Consider the following 9,194-nt stretch of genomic DNA (forward strand, 5'->3'; position numbering starts at 1 on the left):
TCCCAGGGTAACCTGATTTTCAGTGCCTGGACCAAGACACTGCCGTTTGGCATTTGTGTGATGGGAAAAAAAACAAAACAAACAAAAAAAAAGAACTGGCTCCTGTTTAGTCAAATCTTTTATTAAATGCTTAAAACAAAGACAATGCAACAAGACTCTTAAGTCAGCACTTTGGGTCAAGTATCAAAAGGCAGCAGCGTGCGATGAATCCAACTATACCCAGTGTGTAGAGCTGTTAGCTTCCTGCAGATGCAGGCCTGGCATATGGGAGAAATCTGGACCTCCCGTGATAGGTCACTCACAATATTGCCAAAAAAAGAAAAGAAAAATCAGACATTTTAAGTTCTTGCACGGTGCTGCAGCATCAAGATTTTCAAAGATTAGTGGTGTAACAGTCTACCTTCATGTTAGTTGCTTTTTTAGTTTTCCTCACTGTTTAGGTCTGCTCCCTGGCTTTGCTTCTAATGCATAAAACACACCAGAAAAACCAGATTACACTGTCTTTTCAGCAAGACCTTCAAACTCCTTTGAAGATCAAAGCAACATGTGTACTTTTGCATCTGAGCGTGTGCCCTCGCATTTCTAGGTTTAGTGCCAGGTCCTTTCCTGTTAACTGTGGCCGGGACTCTGTGGATGGCAGGCGGCCACGGCTCAGGTTCCTCATCATAAAGCAACGGAAACCCATTCTGTCCATTGTTTGAAAGTGCTCCCGATGGCACACCAACCCCAGCTCTCAGCAGTGCAGATTTGCAAATGTTCTGTGTAATGTTAATAGAAAATGAGCACAGAGGTCTCCATTGAATGACTTTCCAGCACATTAGTGCCAGGAAGCCGTTCGTTTTAATGTCAGTGGTGTATTAGCGATGCTATATAGTGTTTTGACTGTAACTATCCCGGCATTTACTCTAAATATACACATGGCATTCTTTTTCTCCCAAGCATATCTTTAAGGCATAGTTAAGTAATTACTGGAGATTTTAAAATAAACACATCCGGTGCACAGGCTCGGTTTTGTTAACAGGACAATGGTTACCACCCTTTCATGGTGTAGCTCCAGCACTGTTTAACACTTGACTCGATGCCCAGAGAACATGACACATGAGGTGGAGTGCTGCTCAGGGCTGCGGTCCAGCATCTCAGCTCTGGAGTATCCATCATATTTCACACTGTCTCGCTAAAAGAGCTTTTCATTTATAAGGCCCTGGCTTCCTGGTTACTCAAGCCCGCCGGCATTTGTGGTATGCAATGTGCCGTGCGGCGCATTTAAATCTGGCCCGTTTCATACAACTCCCTTTTCCCCTTCTTATCTCATTTTGCAGAAAAAACACATTAGGAATATTATGTGATAAACAACAGCAGGCTTTCCAGTTAAATAAAAAAAATGCTTTGAGTCATGCTGCAGACACACTGAAGAGACACCTGGAGCTGAACAGACGAGTGGAAAATCAGTGCAGATACTGTATGCAGTAAATACTAAATGTGAGGTCAAACAGAAACGGGCAAACTGATACTTGAGTAATGTCCCAGTAAAGTGATGCAGCCCTTTTCGACTGTGAACTTGCTACTTACTGTATGTTTACAATTTGTCATATTTGTAGAATACAATAAAGCGGGCCCATTATATCTTGCCTTATTTTCTTGCATATATCCTTTTACAACAGTGGTTGCAAAAATTATACATGGCCAAAATTTCATATAATGAGGTCAGGGTTTGTACGAGTAATCTGAACCAAAAGATCAGTTTCTCTAAGTGCTCTAAATCAGAGGTGTCACATTCATTTTAGTTTAGTGGCCACTGACCTCTAGAGTGCTGGAGAAGCAAAACCATTCATATGAAATAAAAAACTCCACTCTTTCAGAGTGACAAACAGCTTTATTTGCCATAGCAACAAAACAAGTGTAATTTCACGAAGGTTTTTCCACTTTCTGTAAAAATACTCTCATTATCAGTATCAATAATAATAATAATAAAATGTATTCTGTAATTAAAAAAAACATGTCTCTTCCTGGCTTATAGGCCTTGCTTTTGCTCTCCATCTATCCATCTTCTTCCACTTGTCCAATTCAGGGTCAGCATATTTGTGAGCATGGGACATGGGGTGGGAACAGCCTCCAACTGAAATCTGACTCCCCACCTACCAAAACTACTTGGCTAGTGTACTCTAGTCTTGTATTTCCCAGTACCGTTAGATGAGAGCATGGATAAGACCAGAAGCATTGTAACTGAATTGATTTACTCAAGTGCTTTACTCACCAGCACCAGTCTTCATTATGACGGGGGATGAGGTGATGCTGCCTAGTCTGACCACTTGGGGTCCGCCAGACAGGAAGTTAAGGATCCACCTGCAGAGAGAGCTGCTCAATCCTAGATCCTGCAGTTTCCTGTCCAGCTTTGAGGGAACAATGGTAGTGAATGCTGAGCTAATCTAGAAGGCCTGCACATTACCCAGTTACTACACTGAGTTTATTTCTGGTTGGTCCTCACTGTGCCAAGTCCTGGATAGGACCCTGTTCAAAGTCACATGAGGGGTCTAGCCTATCCCAGCTGTCGCAGGGTAAGAGGCAAGGTATGCCTAAGGTCTTACTTAGAAAGAAACACTTCATCTTCTCTGCAATCTTCACGCTTTGAAAAGCCGTCCAGTGGGCTGGACTGGTGGCCCAATTCTGCCCACATGTCGTATGCGTCACACTTCTAGTTCTAGTTCTGTTTCAGACAGTTTTTTCTACTCTTGGCACTTTATGATGTCAATAAGGCTGTGAGTACAGAAGCTCCACCCACCTGCTGTTGAAACCTTTTATTCTTATTGAACTTTTTTTCCCTTATTGGACAGCCAATCAGAGGAAGCTGACTTAAAGAGAGTGTGGCCTAAGAGGGAGGAGCTGTTTTTTTCCACACATTGGAAGAAAAGGTCCATATGACAGATATGAATTATTCTGAATTGCCAATCATGCAAAGCTATTCTAATAGCATTCAAGAATAAGAATAGGGGCCTGGAAATGTTAGAATACGACCCCTTTAACCATGCTCACCATCTTAGTTTATAAGCCAAGTTAAGAGACTAGTATTAGTACGAATCAGGTGGATGATTATGATGAATGAAAGACTATCCCAAATAGGTATTACAACTTCTTAGTCAGGACTAAAGTGATGGTCAGAATGACGGACAAACATTGTATCCATAGAGAATAAGGGAGTAAAAACGCAGCTGGTTAAGTTCACATTCTGCAGGGAAATTAGATGGGGTGATCAATTACTCTGAGAACTTGTTGTGGCTTTTCAAGGTTTCATTAGTATCTGCTAAAGCCATTGTTTCCCCAGTCTGCATTGTCTGTAAATTCACTGTCTTGGTATTCAGCTTGGCATTCACTACATTCCAGCTATCATCAAGGCCAATCCCCACAGTCTGGCACCAGTCAATGGTATTACAGTAACATCCTGTCCTCTGTTCACAAAGAATGCTTGCTTTGGCATATATTTGGATGTGTTCTCTATTAGAGGCTTTAGCACTCTTAGTCGCTGCATTAACTGCACTCATTAATGACTGTCAAAACACAGGAGGGATGTTACACTGCCAGACGTAGAGCAGGATACTTGACACCACTTCTAATCTTTGTCTGCTTGAAATACCAACCAGACGTGAACAGAGGAACAGACAAGGAGGGAGAGAGATTGCGAAAGCAATGCTTGTTCAGGGCAGTGAATGGATTTTAGAGCAAGTAGTAAAATTAAACTGTGAGTTACCATGTGTTCGAGTGACTTCTGTATACGCTACCCTTACAATTCAGCTCAGGTCCTCCTAATACAAATTGTCACACTGGAAAAGTGAACACTGTAGTTTTTCACTATGGATACAATAGCTGTGTGACAGAAACTTTGAAGGTATGAGTATGCCATAATTGGTTGTCAGTTAGCTGGTTAATTGGTTAGTTAGTTAAGTTAGTTAGTTCAACCTAATGCAACCATATTTAGACAAAGTGGAACTTGATTAGTTGTCAGCTAATGCTATCAGTGGTTAGTTGGCGTGATTACCGAACTGCAAACTCCACACAAAAAGGCCCCAGCAGTCCAGTGGTTTCAAACCGTGGACCTTGGTGCTGTGAGGTGATGGGGCTAAAACAACACAACACCATGCTTCCGTCCAACAGAACATAATGCTTTTCAGTTATTAAATATAAAACTGAACGACCCACAAAGAAACAGCATATGAAGGTGGCTGAAGTGAAGGCCTAGCAGAGCATCTCTGTGGAGGAACCACAACATTTGGTGATGTCCATGAGTTCTAGACTCCCTGCAAAAGCATTTTAATCCAAAAATTAAAACCAGTGCTCGTATTTAAAATAATGTTTGTTTGTTAAGTTACCACTGAACCTCTGAAACTGGGTGCAATTTTGCATCTTGATTGTTTAATTTATAATCTACTGTGGTAGTGTAAAGCAAGAAATTAACTGCATTCGCATTCACAGGTGTTCAGGCACCAAACTCCAAATAAATGCTGACTAAAACGGAGTAATACAGATATTGTTTTCATGAATTTAACAAGGGATAAATGGCTTAAACGAAGCGCAACAATGACCAGTAAAAGCTAATAATCTTCAGTGCTGCGATAATAAACCTGCACACTTTTACGTCTAATTCTTTACCATGAAGTGGACAAACACTATAATTAAATGACAAGCAGAAATAGAATTAGACCTCCTGGGAATTTCTTGCATTTTAAATCTGTTCTTGCTCAGGTTGAGCTAATTTGACCAGACTCCCTCTTCTAATGTGCTACCAGGTCCCCTATAACTGCAAAAGGTGAGTTGTGTAGCACGCTACTAGCTGGGAAGGTTGAGAGGGCACTTGAGGTCAGCCTACAATTAATACTAATGTTAATGTACTCTATTACATATTTTAGCCCAGGTTCACATTTAAAGTCTTGGCTTTCAGCTTTGTGTTCATTTACATTCTACATAAGGCAATATGTTTCTTCAAACGAGAAGCTTTTGTTTGGAGACAAAACTACCATATTGGAAGCACATTGCATTAAGATTCATCCCACACGCTCTGTTTTCTGTTGCCTTAATAATGAGCTGGTCCAGAGCCCAAACCCCTGGGAGCAGTATAATCACAGTTTAATGAGCTGTATCAGGACCAGTGCCGAGAGCCGAGGGATTTGGAGAATTACTGACGAGGCTACAGGCCCTACCTGTTACCCCAAATGCTCCCATAACAGAACATCTGGATTCAATGGCAATAAAACACAATTTGTGTGACTGTTATTTACACCGTTATTAGATTTGTCCAAACTGCCTCGTATTTATCAGCAAAATGTCTCCAAAAAAATAAGGGCTACAATCTTCAGCTGTTTGTTTCATGTTTGGCAGTTGGTTCTTAAACTGTGGTACGTGCACAAGTATATAGATAAAGCTCCCGCAGGTGGTTCAACAGTATGTGGAAATTCTATTAATACGGCATCTTAATTACCAAAAAACGCTAAAAGGGGTTTTTGTCATGGTCAAATAAAAGCAGCACACACAAACACATCTGACAACAGATCCGGCACACCCCTTGAAAAATGAGTCACAATTACAACTGTTCATGCAAGTAAATATCATAAAACAGCAGCAGCAGATGTTTCAGAAATGGACATTTCCATTGCCTGTACAAGGCATCAGTTCAGACTGAAGAGCTAGAGTAATATGGGTGTAAAAATGAAAAGAAGCACCAAAGCAGATGCGTATGGTCATATTAATAGAAGAGAATGATTTCAACATGTGTCAAAATGAAGGCATATCACTTTAGGTTCTCAGTAAACTTTGGCCCACCTGGTAGTTGTTAATGTCTGCGCAGAAACACGCACCCCATGCACACGTCAGACTAAACAGACAGTTACACCTCCACAGTTCCTGCTGGATAACGCAATGCAACAAAAAAGAAAGTTTGATGTTGCTGGTAGATCATTTCAACAATTTGGTAGACTGAGTAGCCTTGTTGTTAATGAGTCTGCTATGAAACATCTTCTAATTTCAAAGAATATAATCTTTGAGTCCACATACAGCAAAGGTATGGATTCATAAATAGAAAGCAAAACCTTCAGATAGACATAGAACTAAAAGAGGCATGCCTAAAAGTGATGGAGCTAAAGGTAAGTTTCATCTTTGTGTGCAGCCAGTTTCCTGCCACAGTTTCCTGCCACAAAACTGGGCTGCATAATACAGATAAACTGCACGATCAAAGACACTTTACTTGACTTAATGAAACATCCTGCACACCTATTCAGTTTTCATGGCGGATGCCTGTGAAACAGGCTTAGTAACACTTGTAGACATTTTTGCAGGAACAAAATCATAGACTTGCTGTTTGCTTGCTAGCAGCCAAATTAATGAGTGTCAAACAGGTTGTCTAAGCCGGAGGTATGCTAGGTGGAACAAAATCAATGAAAATGCATTCTTTTTCCTGAATACATGGTATAAAAGCTATTAAAAATTAATCTGGACCCCACTGTATTTCAAAAGAATACACTATGTGAGACATGTAATCACTGGCCACTTTGTTAGGTACACCTTGCAAGACCCAAACCAGAATTCCCCTTTTCAAATCTCTGTATATTCCCGTGTGGAAACAGGTTTTCCACCTAAGGCAAAAATCATTAGAAAAAAATGGGGGCTATATATATAATTTCCCACCTCCATAACAACTGTGTGGATGCAATTCTCAGTCATTTAAATTGTATATATGTTTCAAGTTATGCTAAGTAAAAAGATATAGGTGGGCAGTTTGTGTTAAAGTTCTTTTGCATTAAAAGACACTTTTAAGACAATTTTTCCTGAAAGTGTTTTTTGTAGCAAGATATTGCATTCAATATCATAAAGTTTTGTAGGTGTCAGTGTTACATTAACTGATTGCAATTCTCATCCAAATATGGTTGCATCTAGTTTAAAAATAACAAACAAACAAACAAACAAAAAGACAACTTGAGAATTAAGTTCCAGTGGGTGACATCACAGTGGCCAGTCCATTTTTCATGTACAGTTTATAAAATGGAGCATTTCTTTAGAATAGTCCCATAAACATGAATACAGGTGGATCAGCTGGCTAATACTATCTTCAGTTTAATTGAATTTCTCAGTTTAATCAGTGAATGAATATCCAGTGCAGTTAAGTCTTTTCTTTTCCTGTTGTAATCATCACTATATGATAACAGACTAGTCATATTCATTGCCTATAGACCAATACAAAAAGTGACAAAAGTTTCTTGTGTACCACTAACAGTCTATAATGTCATGGTCTCCATTGCCAGGTCAGGATGTATTTTGGTTCTTTCTGAGTGGAAACTGCCTGGAAGGAGACCCTTCCCCGGAGGCAGCTCTCTGAGCCACCAACAGCCAAATTGTATAAAAGGACAGAGTCTGTGTTTGTACAAGTGTTTCACATAAGACCAGTCCCAGACATATTTCTGAATGAGGCGAAGTGACGGATGATTTTCGGAATCCCAACTTTTCCCTCTGTGAAGGGTCCAGCCAGATCTTCAGACACCTGCCTCACTTCTCAGGAATTTATCTGCAGACACCACTGTGCTACGTTCATATCCATGTATCACTATCTACGCTTAAGTTCTAATTTTGTTATGTTTGCACGGACAACTCATTAATAACAAACACCAACATGATGCACAGTTATGGCTGCCTGGAAATTATTAATGCAACCCGTGATACTTCAAGCATTAGACCACCCTCTCCCATGTTTATTTGACATTTCAACACCTAATTGATTGTAAAAGCTGCTGAAATGTAAACTGCATTTTTGCATGTCGGGCCAGGTTTTCTGTTTACTACTGTAGCCCTCTCTTCATATCTCTGGGTTTGGAAGAGGAGACAGAAAGCTATGAGCAATGACCACATTGAGGATCTACTGTATACTAATTGATAACATGTGTATAGGGAGGTAATGTGATACTAGGCTTGTGTACAACCCAAACACAGGCCACCTGCTGTGGTTTTGGAGAGAGACGAGTTCATCTCCCACCACAGTGGAGGCCATTCTGATTCGAGCGGTTCACACGAGGACACGCTGGCCAGAGTCCATAAGTCAATCAATCAGCGTGTTGAGTCCAGAGTTGAAAAGCTTTGGCTGGAGTGGCTGCTTTTGCAGCAGCAGGAGAAAATGTCTACTTCCAAGATGAAACTTTAGAGGAGGGAGAAGACTGTAATTAATCACTGTTTCTAAAATAAAGAGTCCAACATGTAAAAGTTTTATCAATGGAAGTTTCTTTACTATCTCACTGTGTGCTCTTTGGCAAGACATAGTTTCACCTTTTTCCAATAATGGTTATCGCATTTTGGAACAAAATGTCCGAGGGTTGTTGTTGCCAAATTGCCTCATATGTCATTCAGAGGATTTCATTAAATGTCTCATATGTCCTGTAGTCATTAAATGTCTTCAGCGTGCTCTTTAGCCAAATACAAGCTTATGAGTTCTGTACTTTCCGTTACAGCATTTGTTTTCTCACTCCAGACAGCTCTGTACATATCAACTCATAGTGCTTTGGAACATCCTGGAGAGAATTAGCTGAAAACCCTCTGCACCGTCTCTCAGGCTCATTTTGTTGTACAGAGAAACATGCTGCCAGCTACCACACACACACACACACAACTGTGCTAGTCACTCCCGGCCACGGCTCAGTTAGTGGCTTGGACAGTACACAGATAAGATAATATGCAGCCCAGCCACTTCCCCTTTTCCCACATTTATCAAAACAAGGTCCAGCTCATGCTAACTATACATAAAATACAGTATGCCGCATGTAAGAACCACTGAAAAATCAACCCACCCAAATAAACTCTGATTTTCCTCTTAGTCAATGACTTATATAAACAACTTTCTACATTTATTAATAGGATTATCACTGATTTGAAAACACTGAATGAAAAGCTTTCAAGCTGGGCTGGAAGGGCAGCATAGTTTGTTTTCACTTGTAAGGGTCTGGCAGAATATAAGGAGCTGGACTGCACAGAAACACATTTTCCACATGTATCCTTTACATGGGAGATGGATAGTCAACATCTTCAGAGCAAGATATTGTGTTCCAGAAGTTTTACAGAAAGAAATGAAATCATATTAACTGTCCACAGAAGCATTTGCCCAGGCTGAGATGAGTTTTGCTCATTTTTTCTTGGAACCACAGTCCAGTAAATCTGACATCCTGTTTAAC

The 9,194-nt window shown here is 40.4% G+C and overlaps 1 long non-coding RNA gene across 2 annotated transcripts in view; it reads left to right on the plus strand.

The window, feature by feature from the left end:
* The window catches only part of LOC112842682 (uncharacterized), a 52,709-nt gene extending 44,947 nt beyond the window's left edge, over positions 1-7,762 (plus strand). For both annotated transcript variants that reach the window (XR_003214631.1, XR_003214633.1), the window contains one exon: positions 7,284-7,762. This is a non-coding gene — a long non-coding RNA (uncharacterized LOC112842682). The remainder of the gene's footprint in view (positions 1-7,283) is intronic.
* The last annotated feature ends 1,432 nt before the right edge of the window (positions 7,763-9,194 follow it).

This window comes from Oreochromis niloticus, linkage group LG17, assembly GCF_001858045.2.
Source record: "Oreochromis niloticus isolate F11D_XX linkage group LG17, O_niloticus_UMD_NMBU, whole genome shotgun sequence".
NCBI classification, from domain to species: domain Eukaryota; kingdom Metazoa; phylum Chordata; class Actinopteri; order Cichliformes; family Cichlidae; genus Oreochromis; species Oreochromis niloticus.